The following is a 15,487-nucleotide window of genomic DNA, read 5'->3' as shown; positions in this document are numbered from 1 at the left end:
AGATATGGTCTATCCTGGAGAATGTTCCATGAGCACTTGAGAAAAATGTGTATTCTGTTGTTTCTGGATGGAATGTCCTATAAATATCAATTAACTCCATCTTGTTTAATGTATCATTTAAAGCTTGCGTTTCCTTATTTATTTTCATTTTGGATGATCTGTCCATTTATGAAAGTGGGGTGTTAAAGTCCCCTACTATGAATGTGTTCCTGTCAATTTCCCCTTTTATGGCTGTTAGTATTTGCCTTATGTATTGAGGTGCTCCTATGTTGGGTGCATAAATATTTACAATTGTTATATCTTCTTCTTGGATTGATCCCTTGATCATTATGTAGTGTCCTTCTTTGTCTCTTCTAATAGTCTTTATTTTAAAGTCTATTTTGTCTGATATGAGAATTGTTACTCCAGCTTTCTTTTGGTTTCCATTTGCATGGAATATCTTTTTCCATCCCCTCACTTTCAGTCTGTATGTGTCTCTAAGTCTGAAGTGGGTCTCTTGTAGACGGCGTATATATGGGTCTTGTTTTTGTATCCATTCAGCCAATATGTGTCTTTTGTTGGGAGCATTTAATCCATTTACATTTAAGGTAATTATCGATATGTATGTTCCTATTCCTATTTTCTTAATTGTTTTGGGTTTGTTATTGTAGGTCTTTTCCTTCTCTTGTGTTTCCTGCATAGAGAAGTTCCTTTACCATTTGTTGTACGGCTGGTTTGGTGGTGCTGAACTTTCTCAGCTTTTGCTTGTCTGTAAAGGTTTTAATTTCTCCATCAAATCTGAAGGAGATCCTTGCTGGGTAGAGTATTCTTGGTTGTAGGTTTTTCTCCTTCATCACTTTAAATATGTTCTGCCAGTCCCTTGTGGCTTGTAGAGTTTCTGCTGAAAGATTAGCTGTTAACCTTATGGATTTCCCTTGTGTGTTATTTGTTCTTTTTCCCTTGCAGCTTTTAATATGTTTTCTTTCTATTTAATTTTTGACAGTTTGATTAATACGGGTCTTGGCGTGTTTCTCCTTGGATTTATCCTGTATGGGACTCTCTGTGCTTCCTGGCCTTGATTAACTATTTCCTTTCCCATTTTAGGGAAGTTTTCAACTATAATCTCTTCAAATATTTTCTCAGTCCCTTTCTTTTTCTCTTCTTCTTCTGGAACCCCTATAATTCAAATGTTGGTGTGTTTGATGTTTTCCCAGAGGTCTCTGAGACTGTCCTCAGTTCTTTGCATTGTTTTTTCTTTATTCTGCTCTGCAGTAGTTATTTCCACATTTTATCTTCCAGGTCACTTATCCGTTCTTCTGCCTCAGTTATTCTGCTATTGATCCCATCTAGAGTATTTTTAATTTCATTTATTGTGTTGTTCATCATTGCTTGTTTCATCTTTAGTTCTTCTACATCCTTGTTAAATGTTTCTTGCATTTTCTCTATTCTGTTTCCAAGATTTTGGATCACTTTTAGTATCATTATTCTGAACTCTTTTTCAGGTAGACTGCCTATTTTCTCTTCATTTTTTAGGTCTGGTGGGTTTTTATCTTGCTCCTTCATGTGCTGTGTGTTTTTCTGTCTTCTCATTTTGCTTATCTTACTGTGTTTGGGTTCTCCTTTTTGCAGGGTGCAGGTTGATAGTTCCCGTTGTTTTTGGTGTCTGTCCCCAGTGGCTAAAGTTGTTTCAGTGGGTTGTGTAGGCTTCCTGGTGGAGGGGACTAGTGCCTGTGTTCTGGTGGATGAGGCTAGATCTTGTCTTTTTGGTGGGCAGGTTCACGTCTGGTGGTGTGTTTTGGGGTGTCTGTGGGCTTATTATGATTTTAGGCAGACTCTCTGCTATTGGGTGGGGTTGTGTTCCTGTCTTGCTAGTTGTTTGGCATAGGGTGTCCGGCACTGTAGCTTTCTGGTCGTTGAGTGAAGCTGGGTGCTGGTGTTGAGATGGAGATCTTTCGGAGATTTTCGCCGTTTGATATTACGTGGTGCTGGGAGGTCTCTTGTGGATCAGTGTCCTGAAGTTGGCTCTCCCACCTCAGAGGCACAGCAGTGACTCCTGGCTGCAGCACCAAGAGCCCTTCATCCACACGGCTGAGAAGAAAAGGGAGAAAAAGTAGAAAGAAAGAAAGAGAGAGAGAGAGAGAGAAAGAAAGAAAGAAAGAAAAGAAAAGAAGGAAAAGAGAAAGAAAGGAGGGAGGGAGGGAGGATAGAAGGAAGAAAGGAAGGAGGGAAGGAAGGAAAGAACGAAGGAAAGAAAGAAGATAAAATAAAGTAATATAAAATAAAATAGTTACTGAAATAAAAAATAATTATTAAGAAAAAAATTTGTTTTAAAGAAAAAAAACAAAAAAAAGCAAGCAAAAAAACACGGGCAGATAGAACCCTAGGACAAATGGTGGAAGCAAAGCTATACAGACAAAATGTCACACAGAAGCATACACATACACACTCACAAAAAGAGGAAAAGGGGAAAAAATCATAAATCTTGCTCTCAAAGTCCACCTCCTCAATTTGGGATGATTCTTTGTCTATTCATGTATTCCACAGATGCAGGGTACATCAAGTTGATTGTGGAGCTTTAATCCGCTGCTTCTGAGGCTGCTGGGAGAGATTTCCCTTTCTCTTCTTTGTTCGCATAGCTCCCGGGGCTCAGCTTTGGATTCGGCCCCGCCTCTGCATGTAGGTCCCTGGAGGGCATCTGTTCTTCGCTCAGACAGGATGGGGTTAAAGGAGCAGCTGCTTCAGGGACTCTGGCTCACTCAGGCCGGGGGTGGGAGGGGTACGGAGTGTGGGGCGAGCCTGCGGCAGCAGAGGCCAGCAGGACGTTGCACCAGCCTGAGGCGCGCCATGCTGTGTTCTCCCGGGGAAGTTGTCCCTGGTTCCCGGGATCCTGGCAGTGGCGGGCTGCACAGCCTCCCCGGAAGGGGGGTGTGGATAGTGACCTTTGCTTGCACACAGGCTTCTTGGTGGCAGTAGCAGCAGCCTTAACGTCTCATGCCCGTCTCTGGGGTCTGCGCTGTTAGTCGCGGCTCGAGCCCGTCTCTGGAGCTCCTTTAAGCAGCGCTCTTAATCTCCTCTCCTCGCGCACCAGGAAACAAAGAGGGAAGAAAAAGTCTCTTGCCGCTTTGGCAGGTCCAGACTTTTCCCCGGACTCCCTCCCGGCTAGCTGTGATGCACTAACCCCCTTCAGGGTGTGTTTACGCTGCCAACCCCAGTCCTCTCCCTGAGCTCTGACCAAAGCGCAAGCCTCAGCTCCCAGCCCCACCCACCCCGGTGGGTGAGCAGACAAGCTTTTTGGGCTGGTGAGTGCTGGTCGGCCCTGATCCTCTGTGCGGATATCTCTCCGCTTTGCCCTCCGCACCCCTGCTGCTGTGCGGCTCCGAAGCTTCCCCCCTCCGCCACCTGCAGTCTCCACCCACGAAGGGGCTTCCTAGTGTGTGGAAACCTTTCCTCCTTCACAGATTTCCTCCCACTGCTGCAGATACCATACCTATTCTTTTGTCTCTGTTTATTTTTTCTTTTGCCCTACCCAGGTACGTGGGGAGTTTCTTGCCTTTGAGAGGTCTGAGGTCTTCTGCCAGCGTTCAGTAGGTGTTCTGTAGGAGTTGTTCCACGTGTAGATGTATTTCTGGTGTATCTGTGGGGAGGAAGGTGATCTCCGCGTCTTACTCTTCCACCATCTTCCTGTCCAGCCCCTCCTTTGCATTTTTATTGAGGTTACCATTAGCTGTGAATTTTCCTAAATGGTACAAATGAGATGAGAGTATTAAAACACTGATTTATTTGAGTATTTCTACTTTGTATTTTTTTCTTACGATTTATTTTTATTTATTTATTTCTTTATTTTGGCTGCTCCGGGTCTTAGTTGAGGCACACAGGATCTTTTTTTCAGTTGTGGCATACAGACTCTTAGTTGCAGCATGCCAGAGTGATCTAGTTCCCTCACCAGGGATCGAACCTGGGTGCCCTGCATTGGGAGCGCAGAGTCTTACCCACTGGACCACCAGGGAAGTCCCTCTACTTTGTGTTTAATATACTGTTTCTAGCTAAGGTATTAACTCATTCTCTCTAAGGTGAGATATTATAATTCAGTGTCTCATTTAAGTTACAAGCGCATAAATATCAGAACTTGTAAACTTCACAAATCCCAAGAAAATCCCCTCCTGAAAAGTCCTACTGTGATGAAACAATTTATTAAAAGAAAAATATAATTTAGGACATAATACGATTTTCTAAAATGTGATGTGATTTTGTGTGTGTGCGTTTGTGTGTGTGTGTGTGTGTGTATGTGTTACATATTTGGTTTCCTGAAAATAAACTTGTTTTTCTTGAAAAATCAGTTCTATATTTGGAGCAAACTAAATTATTTCTTTTCCAGGTTTTCATGTAAACCATATATTTTTTGCCTCTGAAGTTCCCCAAAATAATTTGGTTTTCAAAAACAATTTATGATTGTATTTATTAAGTTATGACCCATTTCCATCTTTGGCATACTTTCTTCTTCCTTTTTCTGCATTTAAATTCTCAGATAATTGAGAATATGCAATAACAAGAAAATGAGATACTGAAGGCCAATTTGAACTAATATAAACAAATTTTCAGTACTCACCCTAAGCATAAAAATACTTAGAGATCTTGTTGGACTCAGTTCCCAACGGGATCTTAAAGCTTATTTTCTTAACTATATTCCAACAACTTTTTTTTTTTTTTGCGGTACGTAGGCCTCTCACTGTTGTGGCCTCTCCCGTTGTGGAGCACAGGCTCCAGACGCGCAGGCTCAGCAGCCATGGCTCACGGGCCTAGCTGCTCCGCAGCATGTGGGATCCTCCCGGACCGGGGCACGAACCCGTGTCCCCTGCATCGGCAGGCGGACTCTCAACCACTGCGCCACCAGCGAAGCTCCCAACAACTTTTAAAGGACATTTTTAGATGCCCCTTTGCCTTGGTGTTTTACATTAATTAGCGTTGCTGTTTTAAAAATTTACTTTCTTTGTGAATTTATGAGTCTAGTGACTTCGCGTATATTATATCCTCACATTACCAAATGAATTTTGAATAAGTTTTTAAATGATTTTCATTCTTTAAATGGTCTCTACTGAAAACAGCATAAATTTGCATAAATTTCATATGCATGCAAAACTTAATATGCACGTTTCTTAAAGCAATATTCAAGGTAATTACTCAATACTCAAACTTTTTGGCAATTTCTTTATCACTTTTTGCTGAGAACTAATGTCCTACAGGCAAGTAAATTGCAAATATTAACTAGAAGATTTATAAATTCATATGCTTTTATAAAATTATACCTAAAAACGAGTCATTAAACTTTGAATAAGTATTGAAGCTATAATAAATTATATTGTCAGAGATTAAAATCAAACTTATATTGATTTGAGTCCACTAATAGGGACAAAAATTAAAAATGAATAAAAGAAAAGCAGAACAAAGTGTAAAAAATAAAAAAGAGAATCTAAGATTCGCAGTGGAGATATGGGAAATATATTAATATTTCTGGAAATCCATGCTGTTTTTTTAATTGTGTAATTTACAAGCACATATATCAAATTGTGTTTTACCAATATACTGTTAATTTATATATCTCTGCATTAATTAATCAAACATTTGTTAAAACACCACCTGTATGCCTGCCACTTTCATGGATACTGGACATGCAAAGAGGAGCCAATAATCTAATGAGGTACAAACTTAGATAAACAACTGCTTCCATTCTTGTAGAGGAGAAATACTACCTTTCTAATGTTTAATGATTCTTTAGGTCTCAGCCTAACTGCCACTTTGTCTAGAAACTCTGTGCTGAGCAATATTCCTTGCCCACAACTAGCTGCATCTAGGCATTTTCTTAACCTTCTATTCTTTCTTTATTGTATCACTTGCCACACATTATCGTAAATACTTGTTTTAAGATTCAGCTCTGATTCTGATTCTGGCTTAGCATCAACTAAGCTTTGGGAGGGCAGATACGAAGCTATCTTGCTTACATTTATATCCCTTGTGCCTAGCACAGTGCTTGACACATGGTACATGTCTAATACATACTGGTTGAATGCATGCTAAAAGAAAGAGGGAAAGGGGAAAGAGAGAGAGAGAGAGGAAAGAGAAATGAGGAAGGAAAAGGAAGGAAGGGAGGGAGGGAGGGAGGAAGGGGGACCAATTTTCCAATGGAAACCTCCCTTTTTTTCCTTCAATGTATTCTTTTATTTTTTTAACATCTTTATTGGAGTATAATTGCTTTACAATGTTGTGTTAGTTTCTGCTTTGTAACAAAGTGAATCAGCTATACGTATACCTATATCCCCATATCCCCTCCCTCTAGGGTCTCCCTCCCACCCTCCCTATCCCACCCCTCTAGGTGGTCACAAAGCACCGAGCTGATCTCCCTGTGCTATGAGGCTGCTTCCCACTAGTATCTATTTTACATTTGGTAGTGTATATATGTCCACGCCACTCTCTCACTTCATCCCAGCTTACCCTTCCCCCTCCCCACATCCTTAAGTCCATTCTCTACATCAGCGTCTTTATTTCTGTCCTGCCCCTAGGTTCTTCAGAACCATTTTTTTTAAGATTCCATATATATGTGTTAGCATACAGTATTTGTTTTTCTCTTTCTGACTTACTTCACTCTGTATAGCAGTCTCTGTGTCCATCCACCTCACTACAAATAACTCAATTTCGTTTCCTTTTATGGCTGAGTAATATTCCATTGTATATATGTGCTACATCTTCTTCCTCCGTTCATCTGTTGATGGACACTTAGGTTGCTTCCATGTCCTGGCTCTTTTAAGGTCAGTTGTGGATAGAATTCTCAATTTCTCTTCATATCAGTCTAATAATAGCAATAGTTGGGAGATCAGAAGAAAGTAAAATTCAGAAAAAATTATTACTCACTTCAAATTTAATATACTGGGATGAGGGTAATGGAGACATATGGAAACATAGGATCTGATTCTATTTTCAGTCTATCACCAAATACTAGCCAGAGCTATAATCCTTTGAAAAGTTTGAAAAAGACTCTCACTAAATCATAACTAAAGATGTCTGTATTTATTCATCAGTCAGATATTTGCTTGAGCAGCCAAGAAGCAGGAAGATTTCAAAATGTTTTCTACCTGAAATGACTCTATGGGGTACTAGGTAAAAACATCTAGGAGTCATTTTTTTTGATGTAATTTATCCAATGTTAGAATTTTTTTTTTAATTACGAAATCAGTAGAAAAATATTTATGCATTTCAAAGGGCAGTGGTCACTTAAAATTAAAAGAGCAAGCTTTCTTTTTTCTGTTTTACTTTTTGTCTTTGGAGCTGTATTTTCAAAGTTTTCTACAGTGAATATGTATTATATTTGTATTTAGAAAAGATAAAGATGAATGTTATCAGAAGTGGAAATTGTGTAACTGTACTGAGCATAAAATCATATAGCAAAGTGTCACATGAATGTTTGTATTTGAATATGCACATATCCATGTATTGCCCACTAATTTTCTTTATCAAGAATGACATAGTATGTATTGAATTATGTCCTATTTAAAATAGATTATCATACTTTAATTTTTTTAATTGATTGAATATAGAATTGTCCCATTCCTGTCTTTTTTGCTTCTAGGATTTTTTAACTTAACTGCATTGTCTTCTGAAAATCATAATTACACTTAAAAAATTGGAATAATTAGGTCCAAAGTATATACATTTTCCATGTTTTTGAGTTACATTGATTCACACTTTCTAGATAGGTTGCCCATTTCATTACTTCCATGACAAAATTTATTATTATAATCCTTGGAAATATTTGCTAATTTGATAATAAATGACCAATAGCTTAAAGTTATTCTCACTTGGGCTTTTGTTCATTTGTTAATAGCATTTCTAAATATTATTTTACGTATTGATTAGGGGATTTTTTTTGCTATTAGTCTATTTGCATTATTTTTATTCATATAATGTATGCATTTGTGTTTCATCACTTTGTGTACTACCTGTTTAAAATATATTTGCAAATCAAAACTAATTTATCATCTTTATTCAGCATTACTTAAACCCATTATATAAAAAGTATATTGAAATATTAATTTCATCCAGAAGAAAGATTTTGATACCAACTTGACAAATTAATATATCTGAGTTATAAACTATTTGGATCATGTTAACAGGCTGAATTTTTAATCATCAGTCTATGTTCAAACTATATCATTCTGTATTCAACTACCAGAGTTTGGGAAATTAAAACATGAAATTAACAAGTTATTACCTTTGCCAATAAATCTTTTATTTTTACTGCAAGATAGGGTGACCATTTATGGTGCTAAGAAAATTTGCTTTCAAGCTCTAAGATGCTTCTTTAGCAATAGTATCATTGTAATTATGGTAGTAAATGGTTCAAAGTGCACCTAATACGTTCAGAGTTCACCAAATTCTTTGCATTTCCAGTCTGACCTGCATCATATTTATTGGGCCTTAATGGCTGTGGATCACAACAAATTCAGGATGCTTCTGGAAAAGCAAAACCTCTCCTATTAATAATGCAGCAGTTGAACATTAAAGTACTGTCACTATGTTATTTTATGATGTGATAAAAATGTTAAAAGTATATAACTTTACAACTGCAAGGGTACATTTGGCCATAAGTGTGTTTTAAGTACTAAAGAGAAACATGAATAAAATAAAGACCAACATGGCTTTCATGCAGCTAAAAAAAGGCACGATCCATGTTATCAGGCACAACGACAGTATGTGTATGTGTGGTGTGTGTGCATAGGTAAGTGTAATATACTGATTTCATGTCTTTGTGTGTGCTTGGCTATGAATGTGTGCTCATACATGTGCTCTGTGTGTTTCTGTGTATTTGTGTGTGTGTACGTGTGTATGTAAAGGTGGTGTCCAGATTTCATGGCTTGAAGTTGAAGATTTCTAATGATATGTTCAGAAAGTGAAAGGATGGATGGTGAGGGTATGAAGAAAGGGGATGAATACTTTCTGAGAGCAAAGCTGGGAGCGTCAAACCTAAGTATTCAGCACTATCAGTAAACCCTGCAAGGCCTGGACTAGTTTGTAAAACAGTGCTCATTTCTTTCATAGAAATTGTATATTTAAACAAAACAATTGATTTTTGAGAGGTGTCTGTATTAGTTTTCTATTGTTGTGATACAAATTACCACACATGTACTGTCCTCTGCTCAGAGTCTTGCAAGGCTACATTCTAAGCGTTGGCCAGGCTACTGTCATATCAGTAAGCTTGATTAGAAAAGAATTTTCTTCCAGGTTTAAGGTTGTTTGGCAAAATTTATCTCCTTACCATGGTGGACTCAAGGTACCTGTTTTACAGCTGATGGTTGACCAGGGTGACTTTCAACTCATAGAGGCCACCTGCAATCCCGTGCCACATGGTCTTCTCCAAAGACAGTTTACTGCATGGCTGTTTACTTCTTCAAGGGCAGCAGGGGAATCTTGTGTAATCTCAGGAAGGGCCCACTTGCTCATTCAAGGGCTTTTATCTGATTAATAAGGCTCACCAAGGATAATCTTTCTTTTGATTAAAAATCAACTGATTTGGGACTTTAATAATATCTGCAAAGTCCACTTACCTTTGCCATACAATGTAGCCTAGTTAGGATTGACGCCCATCATATTCACACTTCCCACCACTACTCCACAGTGGGGTTATACAAGTGTACACCAGGGGGCAGGAATCTAGAGGGCCATCTTAGATTTCTGCCTGCCACAGCGTCAAAACTATTTTAACATCCTATACAATTTACCTCCACCCAATTCCTGCCTCCAATTACCAAGACTATAATTTAAGAACTGTTTGCAAACTTCACGAGGTCTCTTTCTAACACTCTCACGTTTGTCTACATTCACCATTATCCAATACATTGCTTCATTCCTTGATTTATGCATAGTCCCAAAACCCTTAAGATTGACAAACGATTGCACAGATTGCTGGTTTCAACTTAGTTTCCCCCCCAAAAACCCACTCACTACTCCTGCATACTGTATCTTACAGAAACAGCATGGAAAAAGAGAGTAAATGCTTTTCCCCCAGGCAGACATGAATCTGATTCTACTTTTTTTTTTTTTTTTTGTGGTACGCAGGCCTCTCACTGTTGCGGCGTCTCCCGTTGCGGAGCACGGGCTCCGGACGCGCAGGCTCAGCGGCCATGGCTCACAGGCCCAGCCGCTCCGTGGCATATGGGATCTTCCCGGACCGGGGCACGAACCCGTGTCCCCTGCATCGGCAGGCGGACTCTCAACCATTGCGCCACCAGGGAAGCCCTCTCCTACTTTTTATTAGAACTTGGGTAAATCATTTCACTTTTCTGAGTCTCAGTCTCCTCATCCGTCAAAAGAACTCATAATATTTACTTTCGCTATAGCTAGATGGAGAAAGTATATAATGCATACATAACACCTAGGAGAATACATGGAACACAAGAAGTGCTCAGTAAGAGGAAAGCTCTTCTCTAAGCATACATAGCCTTTGATAGTGGCTCTAGGCTCTGTACTGCTCAGCTATCATAATAATAGCTTCTATTTACATTTTATGTTCTAGGTCATATGCTAAGTACATTCTTCACAATGATCTCATTTAATGTTGTATCAGTTCCTGTGGCTGCTGTGACAAATTACCATAAATGAGTTGGCTTAAAACAGAAATTTATTCTCTCAGTTCTGGAGGCCAGAAGTCCAACATGAACGGGTCAGCAGGGTCACACTCCCTTGAAAGGCTCTAGGGGGGAATCCATTCCCTGCCTCTTCCAGCTTTGGTAGCTCCAGGTGTTCCTTGGCTTGTGGCCACATCACTCCAGTCACTCTCTGCATTGTCACAAGGTCTGCTCCTCTTCTGTGCCTTTTTTCTGTATGTCTCCTATAAGGACACTTGTCATTAGATATAGAGCCCCCCCGCCGCAGATAAATCCAGGGCGATGTCCTCCTCTTAAACTCTGTCAGTTAATTACATCTGCAAAGATCCTTTTTTCTAAATAAGGTATTCATAGGTGCTTGGAATTAGAGCAAGGACATATCTTTTGTTGGAGCGACTGTTTAGCTCACTACCAACATCATAACATCCCTGAATTTTAAGTACTAGTATTACTTCAATTCATAGAAGAAAGAACTACATTTAAGAGATATTTAAGTACTTCTCCCATGATCACATGGACAATTAGTAGTAGGAATGGGGGGGGCTACATACACACTTCTGACTCCCAGCCTGTGCCCTGAACCCCTTGCTGCACATTGTTCTGGCACATCTTAGCAAGTCCTAGAGCTCTTGGGAAATCTTATCTTGGAGGACACATTTATTAGTAAAAGAAGAAACTTTTACTCTTTTTTCCTTATAGGATCTTAATGTGACTTTTTGAAACTGTCAGAATCATTTCTTCTAGTGAAAATTAACCTGAGTGTGGGAGTGAAAGTTGAATTGCTTTAAATTTGAAGATGTCAAAGTGAAGGTCGTGTAGATGCCTATCTTGTTCTTTAATTAGATCTGAGTTCTGTACTAAGATTTTAAAAGCAGGGTGAATCACTTCACCTTTGTGCTGTGATCTTTGATGCTTTGTTGCTGACCCTTGTCACCACAAATTACAGTGATCAGAGACAATTTGGAAAAGAAAGTAAGTTCAGGAGTTTTGAAGAATCACATTGTCTCTCCCATTTCCCATCATTCCATTTTTGTCTCACCTTTCCAACTAACCTGGACTTCTTCTGCCTATGTATGATTGATTGTTCATTATGATAAGTGGTTAATATGTTTCAGTTTATACATATATGGCTTTTAAATGAGAACAAATTTCTTTCCCCACAGGACTCTTATCAGTTCATACAAAAAGAGTCTCTCCAGTCTCAGCAACTAGAAATCACTTTTACATATTTACACTTTATATGTATATTTTATAATGACAATATAATTAAATGTATAAGAAGTCACACACTCTAATGGAAAAGTCTTAGGCTAGGATCTATGAAAATCTGTGTTCTAGTTTCAGTTCTGCACTAATTAATTGTGTGACCTCAACTGAAAGCCAAGATGAGCTTTGTGCATTTTCCTTATTTGCAAAACAGATAACTTCTTGACTCAGAGTATTGCTGTAAGTAAAAGAACTTATAAAATAAATGTTGAAAAGCTCAAGAAACAAAAAAAGTGTGTTCTAATGTTAAACATAGAGGATAAAAGAATAAGAAGCAATTGAAATACAAATTTAAAATCTATAAAAATATTTGGAGGTTTTTATCAGTCGTTTTTCTACAGTTATCACAGTTTATTTTAAATCTTGGCATTCTCTGCTAATGACATTGGGGTAGATGATCAAGATTTCAGGAGGCCTGTAATGTTGTAAATGACATATAAATTTGATTCCACTAAAATACTTCATTCTGTAATGGCAATTCTGCAAATTCCAAGAAGTGTCTTTGCAAATTTATTCTAGCCTCTGTTTACCCTTAGCCCTTAATTTCCAGATGGGTTACAATACTTACTCTAAGTGAAAGCTCATCAGCCAGCTCTAGGGATCTTTAATTCTCAGGCATTTACTTCAGTGGTTAAATAGTAACCAAGTGTGTAGGCCTTTCCAAGAGATGGTAAAGAGTTTTGTAGGAGAAGGCAAGGTGATTGAAATGTATTTAAGCTCAAAAGATTAGTAGAGTTGTCCAGGGACTAAAGGGACTTGTGTCGAGTGGATGGGAAAAAGATTGGCCTGCTGTTTTCCACAGATAGTTTGCATTTAAAACATAAAGTAATTAAGTGTTTTAATTTTGATCCCCGTGGTGCCTCTCCTTTCAGAGCTCAGTAGGGAGGGTGAACGTAATTGGTATCATTTGGAAGGTTGAGTGCCTGAGGTTGTAGCAAGCCTTTGTTAGTAGTTGAAAATTGACATTTTGGTTTAATATGTTGCTATACTTATCCATTCCGTTCCTATTCAAATTTATTAAGCAGAAAGACTGTGCCTACACCCACGTTCAAAATGTAGCCTGAAGTCTTCAAAAGTTAGGGTAAAATGTGTCTGTCATCTGAAAGGTTAACAGTGTGTTCACCTGGGCAGATGCTAAAGCTGAACATGTTTGTGTGTGTGTGTGTGTTTTTTGTTTCTGATGTGATTTTGTACTCAGACAATATTATACATTATTTGTACAGTTTTACTTTACCCTAGAACATATTAATGTGTACATCCTATATGGTCCCTTTGATTTCCTAGTTAACTAAGCCTTTGAGTTAGGCTTATATACCAGGAATAGTTGAATAACAGAATAGATTGTTTTTCAGTTGATATAATAAAGGTAGAGAAATATAAAAGAACATTATCTTTAAAAACAAAGTTAGACTTGTTTACCACTGAGACATCATCCCAAAACAGTGCCTGATATGCCATAATATGCTCCTATAGTTGACTATTCAGTAACTGAATGAATCTGTGCATTTTAATTTCCTGTCATGTGATACAATATGGCAGCTCTGATCCTGTCCTTGGCTGAATACCTTGAGGATACGATGATGTCCATGGAATGGGTTAGATTTATTGTTTAGGTGAGGATATTTATATCGGGTCTACCAATGCCTAACTATTTTTCTATTTGTGTTGCAGTTAGAGGTGTGTTGGACTAGGCAACTAAAGATCTAGATTTGAATATATGACTCATTTATCTCAGATGCAAAATGGACGTCTCAGTGTCTTTCCCATCTATTTTAAAGAATAGTCATATAAACCAAAAGAAAGAATGTACACAGTCTAGTTGAAACTCCAAAGATCCTATGTTATCCAAACGTGAGAGATTATTTTTCAGGGTAGATGAGAAGCACATCACCTGCATGAACATTTCTGGTTACGAGGGAAAAAAATATGTGTGAATTGATAAACAAAGAAGTATTGAAATCTTTTTCTTTCATGTGGGATTGAATAGGAGAAACAAGCCTTTAAGCAGTATGTTGAAATGTTGACACAGAGTGTTTGTTAATACAAAACTGAATATACAGTCAATTCACCTGTTATATTGTTTTCTAAACAATAAGATCAGGACTACATTATTTAAAGCAAAGTGTTAAATGCTGAATAAATAGGGGTTTTTACCACATTCATTAATATTTTGGCCAGGGACTATTCTTCCATCAGTTCATTATCCTGCAAAATTATTCTTATATCATTTATTTATTTATGAAATACTGTGCAATCCTGTGACCCAGGTATGAATGAATATTAAATAGTTAAACACAATAAAATTTTCTGCTAGTTTTCTTGTTCCAAAAGTAATCAATCTTTAGAGATATTTTAAAATTGGGAAGTAAAAAAAAGGTGACAGAACAATTAACATGCTAAAGTGAGAAAGAAATTAAATGCAAAATATATAATTTTATAAGTAAAAGAAACTAGGAGTGCATAAAATCTGAAGATTGTTGCAGGTAGCAATGTTCAAAATCAAAGTGGCTTAAGGAAAAACATAGTGTGGAGGGGGCATTATTGCATGACAAAATTAAAATGTCAAGGGATACTTCTAAGTTAAAGCATAGCACAGCTGGATCAAGAGGCTCAAACAATATTGCCAGAAAATTTTCACTCTCTATATCTTGGCCCTGCTTTAATATGTGTAGGCTTCATTCTCAGGGAGACAATTTCCTCAGTGCCAAAATGGTCATGGCAGGCGAAGGCTTACTTCCAAAATCTAGCAAACTCAGCCACAGTTTGGCTTTTCTACAAATAGTTCAAGCAAAAGCCTCCAGGTCAATGCCCATTAACTTTGATTGATCAAGCCTGGTTTACATGTCTACTTCTGAATCAATCACTGTGGGGAGGGCAGTGTGGGAATCTCATGGGCAAGCTGTGGACGATGGGCCCGAATCTAAACAGGGAGAGCAGAGTAAGGCTCATCCAAACTACATGATCAGAGAGTCAAAGAAATGAGCAGTTACACAAAGAAGAAGTAATCAATGCTGTGAACGCAAAATCAACAAATGTCCACTGCAGAAAGCAGTACAGCAGTGATTATAAAATAATAACCACAATATTAATACAGAAAATAATCCTCCATAAAAGCCCACATTATCTCTGCTTAATACTTTTTCGTAATGCTTTTTTCTTAAAATCATGGGGAATTACTTTACACAGTTAAATTACAAAGTTATAGAAAGAAAAATTGAGAAATGTAAACAACAGGGAAAAGCTAAAAAATATTTTGGGAAGAAATGGAGGTGTAAAATTGAAGAAGAAAAATTGGAGAAGAGCAAAAAAATTCAATGATAAGATAAAGGAGGGTATACAAATGGAATAAAATAACTCATTAGCTAGCTATAAAATATGATTCATTCATTTTTTTTCACTAGTCAAAGTAATCTTTAAAAAGTCCAATATGTGTAGTCAACATAGAAAATACCTGGAAAGAAGAACATACACCACAGTGTAATGGTGGTTATGAGTGCAAGTCAACTCAAACAACCCATCAACAAGCTCACCAAGGGATAATCCTGTAGCTGCCAGCAAAATGGTTTGAATTTTGTGCCAGAAGACCAGAT

The sequence above is a fragment of the Monodon monoceros genome, unplaced genomic scaffold, assembly GCF_005190385.1.
Source record: "Monodon monoceros isolate NGI ecotype Baffin Bay Population unplaced genomic scaffold, NGI_Narwhal_1 Super_Scaffold_12, whole genome shotgun sequence".
In the NCBI taxonomy this organism is placed as follows: domain Eukaryota; kingdom Metazoa; phylum Chordata; class Mammalia; order Artiodactyla; family Monodontidae; genus Monodon; species Monodon monoceros.
The sequence above is the reverse complement of the archived record's forward strand: the minus strand, read 5'-3'. Positions refer to the sequence as shown.